Source organism: Aphis gossypii, chromosome X (genome assembly GCF_020184175.1).
Source record: "Aphis gossypii isolate Hap1 chromosome X, ASM2018417v2, whole genome shotgun sequence".
NCBI classification, from domain to species: domain Eukaryota; kingdom Metazoa; phylum Arthropoda; class Insecta; order Hemiptera; family Aphididae; genus Aphis; species Aphis gossypii.
Window position 1 is genome coordinate 13,745,895 of NC_065533.1, and position 21,613 is coordinate 13,767,507.

The 21,613-nt window shown below is 29.4% G+C and overlaps 1 long non-coding RNA gene across 1 annotated transcript in view; it reads right to left on the reverse strand.

The window, feature by feature from the left end:
- Nucleotides 1-1,053: 1,053 nt before the first annotated feature.
- LOC114120549 (uncharacterized) overlaps nt 1,054-21,613 on the reverse strand; it is a 36,525-nt gene continuing 15,965 nt past the window's right edge. The window contains exons 2-3 of the long non-coding RNA XR_003592125.2: nt 1,416-1,477; nt 1,054-1,277 (exon numbers count right to left, since the gene is read on the reverse strand). This is a non-coding gene — a long non-coding RNA (uncharacterized LOC114120549). The remainder of the gene's footprint in view (nt 1,278-1,415; nt 1,478-21,613) is intronic.

Here is a 21,613-nt window from a genome sequence, read left to right on the forward strand (position 1 = left end):
AATTTATATTTGGCTAAAATAAGTTTAACGTTATGATTCAAATTCGAATTAGGTACTAAAAATAAACTACTAACAGAAATATGAGAAATACATTGGAAATTTAGGCTGATCATTTTAATCCGTTCAAAAAAGTTTTTTTATACAATCATCCGTAATGTAAAATAAACATATTCATCATAATTATCTACTTCTTAATCATTCGACACCGACTACTCAGCAGAACGAGTTTCCAGATTTTTTTCTATCCAATTATTGCAGTGTTAAACATAGTATCTAATTGCAAACATACATACGCACATTATTATTAGGAACAACTATGGTATATACGAGTATGTATTTAATACAATTCATTACTTTATTAAAAATATTGACATATTGTTTAAAATTGTATCCAAAAATAATAAACAATTATTAATACCAATTCCTACACCTATTTGGTAATTGAGTTTTTAATAAAATGTAGATTTTGGGTTTTATTCGATGTCAGGTGTTGTTATTATTTCGCATACTTAAACGGTTTGATATATCGGGTTAAAATGTAGGGTGCAAAGCCATGATAATTATTATGGACTGCAGTATTTAAATAGGGTTCCAAACAAGGGTGTTCACAAAGTAGCGGGGAGAAAATTGGCGCAGTTGCCTCCCCTAGGGCCTTCTTTCTGAACAGTTTTCAGGTCAAAGGTCATAATAATAGTATAATATTCCGATTTATGGCATGCTTAAATAATACCAAATTCATATTAAATGCACATATAATATCGGTTTGTTTTAAAATTTGTTAGCAATTGTATAACACGGTAAAGACACGATAGCGCTCCTCAGACCACGTGACAAGTAATGCATAATATAGAGACAAGTGAATTTTAAATTACTTTATTTATTAGTATATGTATATAATATATGAATATAATATAATATATTATTATAGTTAAATATTTAACTAAAATATCATAATATTTAAGAAATATACATATGTATTTATATTAACATAAAATTATGTATAATAAACGTAAAATGTGTATAAAATATAAATAAAAAATATATTATGTGTATATTGTGTATGTATAATAATTTAAAATTGTTGGCCTCACCCTTAAAAAATTCATCCGGGCGTCCTTGCTATATTCTGTATATTATTCAATACTGCGACTAGCTACTGGTTGACCGGAAATGAAAAGTACAAAAACGTATTTTTAAAATCGTGTATGACGATTTAAATTGTCACGATTAGTATTATGACTGTGGTACTTAGTATGAGGACGTTCTTAATCTATTTACTAAACAAATTTAAAATTACAAAATGTTATTTTTTATTATTTAAATCAATATAATATTCAAAATTGAGATATTATAAATAGGTATTATAATCATTGCGTTAATCAATAATGATGTCTACAACTCATTTCAATATTTACTTGTTGCCACTTTTATTTTGTTTTAGTTTTCAGCATTATATTTCAGACACGACCAGTTCAAGCTAAAAAAAAAAGGTAAGGTAAGACTAATTGTAATGTCGAATGTCTTAGTTAATTCTAATTTTAACTAGACGAAATCAGTCTTGACGAAATGGAGTTTGTAAGAATCACAGTTGACTAGTTATAACACTATTGTTATGATAGATTTTTGGTTTTAATTGTAACATATTATGTATGTATAATATATATATATAAACAAGTATAAATTTAACATTTATATTAAAACATAAACTATAATACAAAATATGGTATTATCAACGCAGATGAATTCGTAGTTTATTTTCATTTACAAAATCATCGTTAAATGTCTATATTATTATATTTTTAATCACATAACGTAATATTGAACTTATATAGTACCGAGTACAGCGAACAATACACGCGTTAAGAAGGTATTATATACATTTCACGGGACGCGCGCCAAACGCTCATTTAATATTCTACCGAAAAGTTGATCAAGATTGTATCCCTTAATACGAAATTGTTTGCATATATTGCTTAACATTTATATTTTATAGATAAATAAGGTCAGCGCCTTTATTTATAACTTTTAAATAATAAAATATAGTCTTGTGCTGTGTAAATTTAGAAGCTTCATATATCGCATTATCGCAGTCTCAAAAACAATCTTACAATAATATTATATCATCCATCCATTCATCCATCCGACTCGACCTACTCACTCAAAATCGATTTCCCCATTAATTATAGAGTAGCAATACTATCTGTCTACGACGTTATAAACTTCCGGTACCTAGTTACTTATTATTTTTTCGTCGATTTTAATCGGTAGGGGGTTGTGTTGTGATAGGGTGAGGTGATGAGATGTAAGATGTTATTTTTGGGTTGAGATACTTCACCAACACAAAGTCACAACTTTGCGTCGTATATATAATAGCTTTAAAATAATTCTAAGCAGTCATTAGGTCATAAGGTCATTCACCTGTAGGCCAGCTGTTTCAAATATTTATGTATATAAAACATTATATATTTATAACTTAGGTATATATATGATACGCATAATTTCTCATTTTGTACATACATTTTTACGACGACAAATAATCAAAATGATAACAATAAAGCTTGCTTTTGCTAGTTCACACGTAGTAAAAATAGGAAACAAAAACTTTACCAACAAAGACAAACTAAATTGTTTTTATTAACAGAAACGCTGTTTTTTTTAACTATATAATTATCTATGTATATATACTGGACACAATAGTAAAAAATCCATTAGAATTAAAGTAATATAAATGCTAAATATAAAAACATACTCGTACTATACTTATCGACTATAATAGTGAAAATGTATTCTTTTCAATTTTTAAATTGTGCTCAGATTTTTGGATTTCATGTTTTATTATAATTAAACTTAATGTATATCTCATATACCGATTATAAATATCAACTGTATTTAATACTTGAGAACTAACTTTCTATAATATAATAAATTTCTAGTAAATAACAATAATAATTTGTTTTACATCTTACATGATTACATTATTATTGAATATATATATTATGCAATCATTAAATCCCTATTTTGTCATGATATTTTGTATAAACTCACACATATAGATTATTTTTATTACATTTAAAAAGTTATTGAAATATTCAAAAGTATAATATACTTATACTTATACATATTATGTATTATGAAGGTTAACTTACCTTGCAGCTTTCACTCAAAATTATTATTCTTACAATGACGGAATAAATTAATAAGTATTAATTAATTAATTTTTATTAATCAATGTTCATAGATACTCAATAAACAAACATAACTTCTTTTGATATTTTAACTTTCCATTTTTTCATACCCTAATGCAACTATTACTACCTTGCAACACTAAATGTACGGACACGAATGAGTAGAAAATAAAAAGTAAGTAAGTATCAAACAACACTATTGCACCGGGTAAAACCAGAGTAATAACAAAAAAAATCGTATTTGTAAACAATTTTAGATGACGTTATTTTATTATAATGATTGTTTTAATTACTTTTATCTGTAATATAATTTTAACTAAATATATTTTATAGTCGAATGAAATAAAATATTTCAACTAATTATAGGTAGTTCGTTAATTTTACTGATTGTTTTGTAAACATATAGCACAAACAACTAAAGTTTGTTTGTCTTAACTAAAAATATTTCTATCTAAATTATTTAGTTGATATTTTTACCTGACGCTTTCACTTAGTTGTGCCATTATTTTTCAATATTTTTTTTTTAACCAGATCAAATAAAAGATTAACAGAAAGGCATTCTTTTTAAAAAACTCTTAAATAAATATTAAGTTCTGATCGAAGCAACTTTAAATTCAGGGAATGATAAGTTTTACAATGATGACGTGTGGTTTCTTTTCATTTAATTTTGTTTGCTATCTTTTTATCAAAAGTTAAGTGGTTCAAAAGTTTTGTGTAACTTTATTATTTATAAGATGTTAGGAGTAAACCTCTTGATTTCTCGTTATAGTGTATAAGTGACCCGTGTCCCTAAACGAATGAGGGAAAACGACCAATATTGATGCCGATGTTAATACGATTTTAAATTTTAATTATTGAAGTTTTGAAACAAATTTTAAAGAATGTATGAAAATATACCCGAAAAATATCAAATCATGCCATTAAAGTATAAGGAAACAACGTGCGTTAAAAATTGTATCATCCATTAATCATTCGAAATACTTATACTTTCTGTATAGAATAAATATATGAAACATAAGTATTTGATTAAAATTCAAAAAATGCATTTGTAATTATTGTACTTATCTATGAATTGTGATGCGTACCTACACGACTAAAAGAAAAAAAAATGTAGTTGACATCAAAACATCCTAAACCTAATAATTATTATGGTTTCAACTATATGTACCTATAACACTGTATATATATCTAATTATAGTTATAATAGTATAGTTATTAGTTATATTATAATATTATGTACACATATAAATATTACATTTATATTTAATATGAAATTAATCCAAGGGACTGTTATCACTAAAATAATATTTGTAAAAATGATTTTCCAAAAGACAGTTTCGTAAATATATACATCAAAACTACCTGTGTATATAAAACGAGTAGGACATCGAACTATTGAAATGATAATAATATTTTAAATAATTCGTATTAAAAAATAAATATTTTTATTCAACATATATTATTTCACGTACGTCATCATTTACTTTACATGAATATTACATTTTGTTCTCGCACGCGTATTATGCGCAGAAAACGAGTAAACGAGTACTTATCTTCCACAGCCCACCCCACACCCCCTCCAACCATATAAGTATATACCTATATAATTTATGTGAATTATACCGACGTATATATGAAAATATATATACATAATATATAATATTATGTATATATAATATATAATATATATGTGTATATATACAATATACATATACATCTACAGCAGCTTTTGTATCCGTTACCTCTAAGCGCGTATAACACTTTGAAGGCCCCGAGGAAAAGCTAATATTTAATGCAAGTGACAAAATCAGAGGCGTTTGTAATCCGGTGCGTCGCACGCCGGCGGGCCGCCGCGGGGTCGGGCCGGAGGGGCGAGGCAATTTTAGACAACCCTTTACAGCTTAAAACGAATATGTTTATTCGACGTGAAAACCCATGCGTTTAGTTTGCAAAAGTTCAAAGGGCTTTTCCAGTCAGATGTACATTAATTTTCCACGCCGCTGAATAGGATTGCATTAATGAGTTGAACAAGAGTTGATACATTTAATGGCATACACACGGTGTGTAATTCCGGATCCGTCTGTGTGCGTGTACGCGCACTCGCAGCAGTTCACCTACACATCCACGTGCGTGTGTGTGTGCGTGTATAATAATAATATGTACACGCTCGACGCCGAATAAATAGTGTATATTGTTATACATATTATGTATATATATATAATAATATATATATGCGTGTACGAATTCTGTATATTAAACGCTATACACATACGAGTGTTACTCGTCTGTTCCGAGGAACAGGCAAGCTCGTGTATTACAATATTATACGGCTGCTGTGTATAAGTATTATGTATATAAATCAGCAGCGCCAGGTATACTAACTATATTATGCTGTGTTGTACGACCCGCGGCACGTACATACGCGTTCTGCGGCGGCGGCGGCGGCGGCGGCGGCGGTGGTTCACGTCGATTGCTATACGTATATATATTGTGTGTACACACGGTGCGCGTCTTAATTCTCATAACGTTATACTTACTAAGATATCGGCACACTCGCGTGTATAAATTACCTAATAAACGTCGAAAATCAGAAGACTATCGCTATAAATCAGAATTGCGAGTTCCAACACTCCCGATCACTTCGTATACCTCTAGAGTAGGTATACGGAGAAAGTTTTTCGATTTTCGCAACTGTTCAAGACCGTTTTAATTTTGTTATTATTTATTTTTTATATACCCCTAGGGCCTAGACCGCGGTCTTCAACCGATGGATCGCGACCCGTTTTTGGATCGCTTATAAACTTTAAAATTGGGTTACGAAAGTCTTCTTCTCTACAAGCAACTTTAACTTTTTTACAAAGCTTACTACGTGGGTCGCGAAAAATGTAGGCCTAAAAAAGTGGGCAGCGAGTCCAAAAAGGTTGAAGACCACTGTCCTAGACGATTGCAACCATTAGGCTCGTTTCACAGCCATGAGTACATTTAATATTAACCTATTAATACCTATTATACAACATTTTCCAAATTATTTTTACATAAAATTTTGATTTTTTTTTCTTTATAGGTATAGTTGATTTAATTTACAATCGTTTAAAATTTGAAATAATCTTCTGTTGGAACTAAATAACTAAACCAAATTCAAATGTCAGTATTCAGATATTGGAACGTATTCAAAAGCAGCCGTATTTCATTTATCAACGACACATCGAAATTCTGCCAGACTCCTCAGTGTATAGGTGTTGCAATTATTGCCAAATAATATAGGTAAACAAACTCTAATGGGTTTTTTTTTTACTGATTTTCGCATGATGGTCATATTTTTTAGGCTTTTATGTTAAATTATCATAATAACATTGTTTTTGTACGTGAACGAACATACAACATATATAATACAGTAAATACATATAGGTACATATACTATTATATACTCGTTTACTTATATATCCAGTATCTGAAACGCAGTTACGTGTTTATAAAAGACGTTACTTTCCGGAAGTACGAAAAGATAGTAAATCTCCCATGTATCGGAATAATCAGATTTTTGCTCACCGATTTAACAAAGCTGCAGTTTGTCTTAGTCGGATTTACACGCGGGAAAAACGTGTAACCATCGTAGAAAGTCAACGGCGAAATTCGATAACAGAAAAAAATAAATCTTCAGAATATGATAATAATATTTTGCGCACCACGCACATGGGTGCACTGAACAGGGTGGCTGTAATCGGCGTCTAGGCCTATATGCAAATTAGCGTCGATATTTATGTAATATGTATAGGATCTATATGGTATATACAATATACATATAGGTGTACTGTATGAATAAATTTAAATGAATGAATACAATATACTTACGTTTTTAAACGCAAGTCGATTTTAAACGTTAAAATAGAAATTAAAATCACTCCGAGGATTAGAGCGTCATTATTGTTAATGCATCAAATTGTATAGTACTATATTATGTCGAGTTGTGGACGAATAATAATTAAATAATTGGACCGTTTATGTCGGTTTCTCCCGGGGCCGATTTACAGTCCCAGTCCACCCCTTTATCATCACATAATATTATGTAATAAAATTATGACATCGGCACGCTATGTGCGCACATAATTATACGAAGGTGCCACAGCAGTGAGTATATGCCTACCATGATTTGCCTATATAAGACTCGTGTACACAATAATACGTACACATAAATACATAATCACTGCATATTTTATAAATATATCAGCTAATATGCGTGTTTAATGTAGTTTCGGCATAATGTCTACAAGATTTCAGCCGAATCTATATTGACCTCGGGGCCCAGAAGGACCTTTGACTATATATTGCGGACCGCGTTATAATGAATAAGGTAGGTAAAACATATACGGTTGACGATCCAATGCTGTGTGCATTACAAGCTATAATTTATTAAAACCTTATATATATATAGTGATCAAGTAGCAGAAAATCTACTTTATACGAACGACAGTGAATGTGACCGATTGAGGGAAAAAAGGAAACAAATACAATTGTACCTACGTTTAATTGAATTGGTGTGTTTCGAAATATGTATACTGTTGCAGCAACATATGTATACGTTTGTATAGGTACCTCACTATTGGTATAGAAATTCTATAAATCCTGAATTTTTAGTTACCTACTGTATAGTGAAGACCACATTTTATCATATAATATGCGAAGGTTAAAGATTACATAATAAATTAATAACCGATTACACTTAACAGAATATACAAAGAATTAAATTAAATTAATGTTTATTCTTTGCATGAGTAATCTCGCAGACATACGAATCAATAGCCCACTAGCTGTCTAAAATCACATAATATAATATGCACGCGTGTATGGGGATATTTTAAATTATGAATTTCTCGCACAATAGTCAATATTCTATTGACTCGCGTGTCTAAGACAGTTTGAATAAACCATTTTAACCATAGTAAGACGATACAAACACCTTAAAACCGTATACCAAATGAAGATGTCAAACGACAACAAAATATTTCTGGCGTCAGCGGATTCACCGTTAAAATCGAATCAATACATCTCAAGATTTTTTCTGACCTGATAAATTCAAACAATTTTCTCATACTATAGAAAATAGTATGTAGAAATCGGCTTACATCAGAAACATCTCATGAAGTAATTCACCAAACTAAGTTTTTCATATATTATCGGTGAAAACATTTAAGTGGAAATTTCCCATACCTACTTACTATTAAATATAACATTAAAACGTGTGTTTGTAAAACAGTTTTAAAATTATGATAAACTTAATTTTAAATAAATAATATAAGTACCTAAAATATCACTATCAAATGTGTTATGTGAATAAAAATGTATAAGCCGAAAAGAAAAAAAACCTGAGGCCTAGGTTTTATGTTTTTAGTCAACTTGTTTTCATTGAGTAGGTTAACTATATTCAGTATTACGCGCCTGTGTCGGAGACATTTAAAAAAAAAACATCGTCGAGTGATCTGTCTTTCCTAATTTATTTGCACTGTTGAATTTAGCCTCCCCCTCAGCAACCGTATTGCACACAGTCTATACAGAAACCCACATAATAACAACTCGGCGATCGTTTTACCTGTACTTAACGATGCCTATTTCTCATGATTAACCAAGAGCGCTAATTTTCATTTTAAAAAGCATACTTTATTAAAATTTGAATTTTTTTTTTTGGGGGGGGATTTTATGTAAATTCGATAATCATAATTTTGAATACTTTATTTTTTTTTATATAAAGTGCCCTGAGATAATACAAACTTAATTTTATAAATGAAAATCACTGTTTTTTACTGTAAATAATTAATCGGATTTTTTTTTTAATTTTGATATATATATATTATATCAAATAAATAGTTACTGAGTTAGGTATTAAATTTAATATAATATTAAAAATAATAGTCCACGATAATAGGTTTAGATTATACTTTAAATCTTCTTTAAAACTTTGAAATATATGGGGCTATGATTGTTTGAAAATCATAGTAATTATAATATTAATAATATACTAAAGTTTTGTAATTTATAAACATTTTCTGAGTATAATAAATATTAGACAAAATACTACGTTCATTTTATACTTTATGTAAAACTACTATTTTATACTTTATGTTTTTATGTAAAACTATTTTTAAGGATTATATTCCATAATATCCATAGTAGTATAGAAGTATAGTATAAAAAGATAAATTTAGACGAAATTAAACTACACGTTTGAATTTAAATTTAGCTAAATCCATAATATTTTTAAACACAAAATGAGCTTATCAACTTAAAATAAAAACGAAAGGTTCGCATTTAAAAAAAAAATAGGTATAGGTATTGTATCATTGCAGGATACTCCTTGTATTATATATGATAATCTAAATATTAGGAAATACAGTTTTCATATAGTTAAAAATGTAAAAATTAAAATTTGAATAAATCCATTACTAGAAGATAAAATGGGATGTAAATCACTCTGTTTATTACCGTTTATCACTAAGTCAACAATATTGTTTCTGTTTATTTTAATTCGCTGCTTAAAACATCATGATTGTATTTTTGATTGATATTTTCGATTGATTCTCATGTGTACATTGAAAACATGTTATATGAAACAATACTGTTTAATATATAATATTAATTTTATGGTAATGTATTGAACGTGTCTCTTAAAATAAATTCACTGTATTTCAGTAGAAGCTGCTGTACCAAATCTGAATAATATATAATATACTTATCATAATATGCTTCGAATTAATTAATTAAATCACTTTCTATTCACTATTGTATAATTTAACATGACGTATGAATTTATAAGCAATTAAATCTATAAACTATTATAATATGACGTAAGTGTAATTTATAATTAAAATATATTGTATGCTTGCGATATTGCAAAGGGTTGATGTGGCGGTATAGGTGTGGGGTGAAGAGAGTGGTACAACCCTTACGTCACACTTTCTAACGAAAATAACCCTTTCAACTCGAAAACTTAAGCTACGCCCATGGTTCCACTCACACTGCACGCAATATATGTACCTACTTGTAGCTTGTAGTGTCTATTATGTGTGATTAATGCAGTAATTGTGTAAAAATTTTACCTATTATATTATTCTCCGAGGGAAATACACCATCTCCGTGAAAATGTCTATACCTACGTTCATTTGAAAAATCAAATGCTCTTTCAGAAATATACATAATACCGATAGTTAAAAATGAAAATATATTAATATAATGATAAGAAAAAATATTATAAACCATTTAGTTTTGTTGAGTTTTACACAAAATCAAAAATGTATTTATTTTAGATTTTAAGTGGGTCGAAGATGAATAATAATTATCATTATGTCTTAAATATTAGGAATTATAATATTATTTTTGTGTGAAAAGAGTAATATAATTGGCTCACGTTACCCTTTTTTGGTGTATATATCAATGTATTATATATCTACGTTTTACTTTGGAGTAGTCATTTTCGCCCGTTTTCAAATAATGCGTAAGGAAAAATCACAAAAAAAAAAAAAAGGCTGCAATTTCCAATAAGCCCGTTTTTCATCAAATTTATTTCGGTTTTTTTTTCAATTAAATTTAAAAAGTATCAATATCAGAAACTTTTGAAACTCACCAGTAGTCATTCATATAAACCATAATATTATAAAATCGGTGTACAAAATAAGATTGTATTTTGTAAAAAAAAAATAAAGAAATAATTTTTTTTTTTTTGTTAAAATATTCTATAGAATATGGTTGTCGTATATTTCGGCGTCGTACACAGTTTTATATTATTATACGATTATATATACTTGTTATGCGCCTAATAAAAAGTGTTGGCATCTCATTGTAGTCTGTTAAAACATTTAAAAAAAAATTTAGTTATTGATCCAAACCAATGCTAATTGTTTCATTTTTTTCATTTTTTATCGTCAAAAATCATAAATTTATTAGTTTGTTTTTAAAAAAAAGTTGTAAATTATGTGTTATTATTATATTATTACAATTATATATTTATATAATTTATCAATAATAACGCAAATGATAGATTTAAAACTTATATATATATATAATATATATAATAATGTTGTGTACCAGTAAACTATGTAATAATTAACCACATGACATTGATATCCATTACAAAGGATGATATTATGACACTTAACTAATCAGGCAATTAACAACTCAAACACATGCTAAGGGCAGTATAGGCTCTCAGTTCGTTGAGAGCGTATTGCTATTGTGTTACATTATTAAAATAATTAAACCTAAATTACACGTACTAAAAGGAAAAGGACGGATTCGGATGTCCATCAAAAAGAAACGGGTCGCACAGAATACCAAATACTATTGCCAGTTCAGTACAATCTCATTTAGCAGTCACCATAATCATAGCCATCACTCTTTTAATGAGACGGATGTATAAGAGAGTTTACCAGAAGAACTCACCAGACGATTTTCGACATGATTTAACAGACGTCTGACGAATGCGGAGACGGTTAAGTACATTTCAGAAGCAGATTTTAACATAGCGAAAATAGTGAATTTTATACCTTATATTTGTGATTTTGTTTAAGAGTATTAATTTAAACAATATATAAATGTTAGTGATCATAAATATTTATTAGATGTACATAAAAAAATAATGCCTTCCTCGACATCACCTCTAAATCAAAATCTGATCAAATCCAGAAAAAATCACATCATTGACCATTGTAGTAAATATCAATCGAAAACTCTCATTTATACGTCGAAAGTATATATTTATGCGATGCACGACACGAATTTGTAGAGTTTCATTAATTTAGACCGCAACGATACAAAATAGAAAAAGCTCGCGTTGACCTTCCGCAAACTATACGTGTGCACTTTTAGTCAGTTGGTATTAAATCAATATCGTTGGAAAAAAGCAAAGCAAAAAGAATCAAAATTAAAAATATTTTATAATCTTACCCAACCCCGAGGGGGCGCGCAGAGCACCAGCCACCGAAACGCCAGGCCGCCCACTTTTGAGCGGACTGAGGTGACATGTTTGCCGCTAATTCGACCAGTAATTACATTACTTACGGCGTATCCTTTTTACAGGGGTATGCTCGTGCATATATACACGACCGTGTTCCGCTCGTTAAAAGATTCCCGCAGCAGCTGGGAAGCACCGCGACTACTGTACAATGGAATGATTAAAGTATTGTTCAACCGACCATATTATTGCTGCTCCGCGATTTTAATAATATGCGCATAAAGAGTTTAGCGTTTCGACGGGAATAAAGCTGGATGTACGTATTCACGCGTTATTATGATTTGGGTTCAAAAAAAAAAAAAAAAAAACTAATCGGTTCGTTCGACGTCTATTAATGTGTGTGTATATATATCAATCATTTATACAACTGGTACACGGTGTATAAAATATGTCTACTGACTTATTGTTATAATCTACCGTAGAATACATGTCTAATCATTTTTCAGTCAAACTTCCTACATTATTATTAATTATACTCTACAATGAATAAGTATATTGTATATTATATATGCCCGTCGACTATATAGAACTATAAATTAAACAACCATATTATTTTTTATACATATTTTTTTTCAATAAAAAAGGATATGATTCCTGTCAAATACTTAAATATTGAATATTATTATTGGTCTTGCAGTTATCTTATTAATATTTTGAACACCGCATTTCTGTATAATATACTTTAACGGGACAATCACGTGTATACGTGTAAGCAATACTCAGTCGGATCGATACATTTTGTTGTAATAATGACCAAACAAATTTGTATAGTAATATACACGAAGGAATGTGAGATATAAATTCAATTGTTCTTTATAGATCATAATATTACGAACGATAAAATTATTTTTGTGGACGAATTACACAATTATAGTTATAATTGAACTATATACATAGACTAAAGACGGTAAATTCATTGATTAGAATATTATTTAAAAACACTGTAAAATGATTACCATTCTATTATTTATAAATTGACATAGGTATTATATTAAATTCAAAACAACTTTTGCTCAACGTATAATATTGTCAAATATATTCTTTTTTAGATGTAAAAAATTTAAATTTGAACATTACCAGTGAACAGGGGCAAAACAAATATATATTAAACATACAAACTATATTATGTACTTACTTAATCCCTAAACGTAAAACAGAATTTGTAAAAAGAAACCTTATCAATACTGTCATTAAGTTGGGAATGGAATTAAATATTAGTTTGTTTATAATCGTTTGATTGTATAAAAGAATGTTAAACGAAAATGTATATTATTATCTTAAAGAAGTAAAGAAGTTGAACTTACAACAACACAACTTACTACAATTAAGATTATTAAATTTTTACTGTAATATACTATAATATTTAAAATTGTTAATACCTAATATTGTACGATAAATTTTATAACTTTTAAATCAAATTTAATCATTTTATTACTTATATATTATTACAAACACTCATTTTTTTTCATAATATATAAATATTTCAACCCTCATAAATATTATTATTATTTTTAAGTATATAATTTTTTTTAGTTACTATAACAATTATGTTATAATAAAAGTTACAAAATTTATAAATATACACACATTATATATATATATATATTATAGATAATAATGGATAATTCATCTAATATATGCACTGCAATTTATTTTATGCAGTTTATGCAGTTTATTCTACAGGTAAATTAAAATGGAAAATCCACTCGCTCGAATAGATGATGTCATTATTTCTAAATTGCATTTCTGATGAACTAGATAATAATATAAAGCACAGACAAACGTTTACATTATTTTAATATCATTCATTGTGTTGAACATCATAATGTAATTATCTACTTTTTTCTTTACAAGCTTTAGAAGTTTGTTCCCTGTGACCCTGTATATAGAACCGTTAAACCAATTGGAAAAATACAAGGGAGAAAAAATAATAATAAATTAATTTATTATCTTAAATATTTCGATATATTTTTAAGTTTTCCCGACATCTATATTATAATATACTTTCCTGACCCTTGTCATAATATATTTTATTATTAATATTATTTATTAGGTGCTGAATGAACAAAAATTTAAATGATTTAAAACTCATATATTGATACAAAAAAAAAAAAATTATAAGTTAAAATGTCAGTATACTAAAACTACTAAAAAACCATAATTTTCTTCATAATACTATTTATATGATGGATCATATAATGACCAGCTTAAAGGATACTCTTTTTAGGTTAGTGGGAAGAAAATTTCATTAAGACACGCTGTATAAAACTCTCTGAAGTGAATTTCATATTAATTGTCAATCAACTATTTTCAACCGACCATGAAGCATAATTGAATAAGAAGCAGATTGTTTAGTTACTTAATGGAATTTAATCGAAGTTTCTGTATTGCTTAAGCTATTTGTGTGTAGTTCATTAGAGCAATGATTCCTTTTTAAAATGATTACCTTAAATTAAATCTCGATATTTTTGAGAGACATTTTACTTATATTCTTACGCTATTTAATGTATCAACCACACTTAATTATTAATACTTGCGACTACCGATGGGACTGGGTTATTAATTATTTTATGTTATTATTTATTCAAGGTTGATAATCACTGCACTAAAATACGTAACATTTGACGACATGTGACTGACGATTAATTTTTATTTGGGGTGGATAGATGTGCCTCAAATTTGTAAAAAATGTCTGAGCATTAATGTAAATACTTATGTTGGAAACAACTGAGAGTAGGCGTAACGAATTATATTATAATATGTTTTAATGAAAGAACTTTTAAGGTTTCTTTCGATCGTGTAGTGCATTTAATAATTATCCATTTAAACATATAAATAATAACAATGACATATATAATTGCGTGTATATATGAACATTATTTGAGACGAGTATAATAATGTATGGAGCATCGTGTAAAATGTTTTTTACGCGAACTTGTAAAGTCAACAGTTTTCCCGTTCTAGTTATATACGATATATTATACCGGTAACGGAAATGTCACCGCCCTTCGTATAATATCGTATAGCTCTGTTCAAAGTTTTCTCAATACTACCTACGGCCAGAATTCGTAAAAATGACCTTTTTAAAGTACATACATCTGCGTCCTCTTTCCAATCAATACACACACTCATATACCTACAGGAGGACTATAGCCATACGAAACTTTTTAAGTACTTTAACTGCCCCAAAAAGTATTTTTTTTTTTTTACAGAAGAAGAATAAGACACGTCGTCGTTGTAAAACCTGCAATAGCTTAAAATCGAAATGACCCCTCGTAAAAAGCACGCTTTATATAAAGTGTGTATATAGTGCATACAAACTCAATACAAATAATATGTTAGTTATATCTAAACATTCTAAACGAATAACTACCAAAAATCAACTGACAATCTCATTCGTCAATGACATTACACATAATAGCTGATACTAGTATTTATATTTTATATACATGCATTTTTTGTATCATTCTTTAATTTTAAATTTCTATTAATGATGCATTTTCAAAACAATTTAATGATATTTGAATATAATTTATAAATCTGTAAATTTGAAAGCATAATATGTTTACTGAAAACATAAAAATAAAATCATGCATTCATGATAAAATTAATTTTATTATATTTTATTGCTTAGTATAAGTGTATCAATTATAAAATTAATTTTAAAAGGTATCTATTATAATTCTATCTTGGCTTTTTTATTGCTTTTAAATTTTTAGAATGAACTTTTAGCTCAATTTTCATTATTTCAGGTCATTGTAATGCTTTTAAGTATCTAATAAACTTCCAAGCGTTGCTGATCATCGTTGTGTCGATCATAATGATAGTATTATTATGGGTAATAATAAAAAAATTCTGATTAAAATATTTGTATTTTTAATGTCTAAAAAGTGGGAAATATTTACAGTATTTACGAAATAATTTACAAATTGAGTGGTTACGATGTTTTTTTTATTCCCTTGAGCAAATTTGCTTACTTATCCTAGAAGAATGTCAGTAATTCTGAATAAAAAAAAGGGGTTCAGAGAAAGCGATAATGTACATAATAAAACACATTGTAAACTCAATAGATTTCCCGCCTCGCTCACAATCTGAAAATACATCCGTCACACACGTGGTTCAGTGAATACGAAATACCACGAATATTGTACTAGCTGTATCCTGTTTTACCCCAATCAACATAATATATACCCATTACCCATATAACGTTTCAAATTGTCTTTATTTCACAGAGAAATTATTTGGTATTATTTACTTAATCATCATAGACGATGGTATATTATTATCAATAGAATTCTCGCGCAATCACAACAATGTACTGTGTGTTCTATAGAAACAAGTTATAATGAATTCAAACCGAGTGAAGTAAATTAATTTAAATAAAGTTTTGTATTTTTCATGGAATTAAAATTAGATAAATCTATTAATATCCATGTAATAATATAGTTATGCATAATTTTTAAAATAACATTTTAAGTACCAACCTACAATAAAAATATGTCGTTTTCTAAAATGTCATTTTACACGTTCTTTCGGATTTCAGAATTTTAATTTCACGTTTTTGAGACATTCGCTGCATACAAAATTAAACATTATCAGTTACCGACCACGACACAGTCAGGAAATACCTTTTGATTTCTCCAGCTTTTGTTCAAATTATGATATTATACCTAAACATCAGATTTAAGAAAACGCAAACAAAATATCCTAATTAAATCGCATCGGAAAATATTAAAATTTTTAAAACTATAAAAACGGGATATTGGTTTGGTGTTGCCTGCAATATTCAAAAATAGTCGGGAAGGGTTTTCGAGTTTCGGAACCGGTTCATCGTGGTCCACGGTCGCACGCGCACTGCTGCCAGTGACTTTGGGGACCCGCACAGATCGATGTTTTGATGACGACCGGTGGTATTTACATATCGAACGGACCCAAAGAAAGCCGGCTAAAAACGATCGAATCCGATATAACACACATATATATATATGGACGATTGGTAACAAAATAAAAAACATCGTACAATATAAAATATACGTATACTGCAGATGGGGATGGAGCGGAGAGATCGTATGGTGTGTGTGTGTGCGTGTATGCGAGCGGTCGAGCAAGAATGAGACGGAGCGAGTGGGAGAGAAAAAACTATTGTAATAAAATAAATAAAAAATAAAAAAGCGGACGAAAGAGAGAAAAAATTAACTTGTCAACGTGCGATGTAATTTACATTTGATAAACAACAGGGTAATATTTTATGTAAGAAACGGCTTGTCCGGCGTGACGGAGGGGCGTTGGCCGTCCCGCGGGGATACACGCCGTGTATATACGATGTGTACGCGTCGTATACGCGTATCGGACGGCGGCGCAGTAGCGGACACGGCGATATAATATATATACACATCGGACAGCGGGCAGTGGTGACCGGGTCTCGCAGTGGCGGGCAGTGGCGAAGGCGGCGGACGAGGGTATAACACGGTCAAGGGTCCGGCAAATTATTGCCTGTCACCCCGCGTTGGGTACACGTATTATATACATATACAGACAAGCTCGACTACGTACGTATATATATGTATACATCACGGTCTGCGGGTCCGTTTAATATTTCACAAATCCGCGTGACTTTCTCCCGAAATCGTTTTCCGGGCCCGGTCTCTGCGCTATATATATATAATATATACGTATACGTTATGTGTACGCGCGTCGCGGCGGCGGCGGGCCCGAAAATTCTATAGTTGTAAAATATTTTTCATTACTCGAGGGATGTCCGCCGCAGAGCAGCTACATTATACGTATATGCGTATTATCGTGTGCACTGGCGATTCGCTTCTCCCGTTTATTGTTTATTGTCGTGCGGCACCATACATACATATATATATATGGTGTACACGACACTATATATATATACATAAACACACACATTTATATTATGTACGAGTCGTTTTCCCAGCGCGCGCGAGGTCCGACGATTTTCGAAACACAGACATTTACGACGCCGCTGCAGCGTAATCCCGACGACGACGGACGACTTAGAGTAAAACAACAATAAATATATAATAATACCTGTTACGAATTTTGTGTGTTTCTTTTATCGCTTTTTAAGGCCGCGAAACACGTCTAATTACGATGTTCGGTGAAACCTCGCTGACAGACTCATAGGCGACAAAAGTGCAGTTAAGCCCGCGCGTTCTATATAGCTGCCACATCAGCCATTTTTATAGTCAAACTCACACGACGCATAATTTATTATTTAGAATATATTATTATTACACTATTTTATGAACACGAAGTCCAAAAGTAAAATGTAAATATTAATGCGTTTATACGTTAATATGGGTATACGCGCATATATTTACGCATAGGTACTTCAAGGATGAGCGGTCAAACGGTCGATCATGGATAATTATACGCGCGTAAAACGTATCATAATATAATGATATAATATTATACTATAATGAATATACCCATAACTATTAACGTTTTCTTTATCGGCGACATACGACTATACGAGCACCTTTATAATCGGACGTAATCCGTGTCTTGATATACATAATCACGAACGCGCGTTGTCGCAATCGAATACGAATTTAGACCTTTAGAATCTATAAGATGATTTCTGTTCATTATGATAAGATATCGTGGAGAAATATTACTGTGCGTTCCTATAATAATAGATAGGTCGAAATAATTTAAATGCCTATTTTTTTTACTGCCGAGACTTATCATTTTTATCGTTGAAAGAGCGGTCCGTTAAATCGAGTTTTAACAATTTCATGAACAAGTTTATTTGTGTTGCTATTGACGTTTTCTTCATTGAGCGATTTTTGTGATAGTGGAAATAGTAAGTTTATTGCATTTTTAACGTGTATTTAGAGCTTCAGTTATATGGATAGATTGAAGATTTGTTTCAGGCGGCACTATATTTAGCCGAATCTTCGCTAATAAACACTCAATTTTACTTAAACGCGTCGAATATAATAATATAATAGGTGTAACTCGGAACTTTAAGCAAGAAGTTAAGCTGAAGTCCACATAACTATAAGTCTATAACATTTTTAAATATTTTTCGTGTTAGTTTAAACAAGACACAATAATTATAGGTGTTTTTAAAATTCCATAGCAAAAATAAAGTATATAATATAAAATATTGTTTATTTTCTAAATAAAAAACTTGATTTATTTAATTTAAGAAGACGCTATATACACCCGCGTATATTGTCTTCGTCATACAAATATATACCATATTTTCGTTCAGTAGAATCGATTTGGTGTGTCATCTTTAATATTAGAACGAATAGTTTTTTATTATCAAAATTAAAGATACAAATCTACGCTGCTTAAACGTATTTTAAATACTTTTAATACGAGTTAAAAATATTCATTTATCAAGCTTAAAATATCGAAAAAATCTAACGCTGAATCACAGATAATGTACTTAATTTTAACGTTGGTACCTAATAGGTCAGTTCACTCTAATATTAAAGCCAACAACACAAAATCGGTTCTACCGAACGCAAACTTGCTTTGTTGTATGTTTGCAAGACAGAGATAACATACACACGAGACAAGGGTGAAGCGTTCACTTAAGTCTTAATACAAATTATTTGATTCAAATAATTGTGGGGAGAAGGTGGAAATAATAGGGATTCAATCCCTTTAACCTGCTCACTCGAGTTGTACCTAAGTCCTAAGTCAATGTATCGTATATATTATATTATACGTATAATGGGTACTCACATAACTTTGTAAAAAGTTTCGTTCAACAAAACTACGACACTTAAACACAGACTTGCACGGACGAGACTCTTCGTCTACAATATTAAGAAATATATAATAGGCGTGATATAAACTTTAGTATCCTCGGAAGAAACAGTCACGAGTATTACCTATATATTTTAACAAAATCATTTTTTTCCTTAGTATACGATTTATCATTCAATTTGAGTTTTACACACCCAATACAGTAACCAACGAGGAACTCTAAAAAATGATTTAAAAATAGTGAATTCACCGAATATAAAAAAAAATATATATATTATATACATTAACTCATCGATAACAAACCAACCGTATAGCGTACGCATTATGATAATTATTTACTTTATTGCATTATAGCCAATACCCTCGAAAAAAAAGTTATTTTTGGTTGGGGTCCGTGCACCACTATATAAATTAGTCACTACAATATGCCAACTGTTATGATGAGTATATCGTAACATGAATTTTATACGGCTATATCGTTGTGTATGTTTATTGTCAAGAACTATCCTAAAAAATAGGACGCTGATTCATCCATCATCACCTTTTTTACAGTATCCAAAATGATTCATCGGCGAATAAAAAATACAACACAGACGTTACCTTTAGTATATTCAATGACCAGAAACACTCAAAAACTATTATACTATATGGAAAAAGTGAGTTTTCCAGATTTAAAATTATATATAATATATATTATAATAACTCATTGATAATAAATCAACCGTAAGACGTTATGATAATTTACATAATTTACTTACTCGTTACGTATTATAGCGCCAGTGCACCACTATACTCCTGTGTATCACGCCGTGGTTATTATAATATAATATTATGCCAACAGTTTTTGTTTTATGTACCATATCGTTATATTATGCATACCTAAATCGTAATGTGTATATATTGTTATAATGTGGTAAACTATATTGACAAATAATTTTTATCGTCAAAAATATTTATTTTGTTTGCTCGTAAATTTAAACACTGTGACGTTAAAAACTGTCATTGGCATATTATTTCCATACATTATGAAAACGTGGTTACACACACTGCGGGAATAGCATTATATAATACATACAGGTAGCGCTAAAATATTGAAAAAAAAAATTATTCTGTTCAAAAACGATTATCATGTTTGTATAATAATAATAATAATAATAATAATGACAACATATACGTAAGTACCAATATAATATATTATGTGCGTGTGTAGTATAAAATAAATTTGTCTCGAACGTAAAGATTTTTCTCAGGTTTAAAATTGTAAGATTATATCTATAAATATTGAGATTTTTTCAGCATAAATGAATACTAGTTATAGGTACCTCCTAATAGCTATAATAAATATAACCCGTACCTACGAGCTACAACATTCAACGTATTTCAAATATACAAATTATCCATAAAATAAAATATCATAGTTACAATAAAACTAAATTTAACATAACATAATACGTGACCGTCGGTGTATCTATTACATACCTCCCAAGAGTTCTCCGCAAATGTCATAATTATGTGACAAATATTTGTTTTTATTATTATTATTAATTATAATGTAAAAACAAGTTGTCATCGAAGGTTTTTATTTTATTATATATACATATATAATATAATATATATTTTGGAACCGCTCCAATGTATCCAAAACGTGTTTTTATTAAATTCTCAAACCACCATT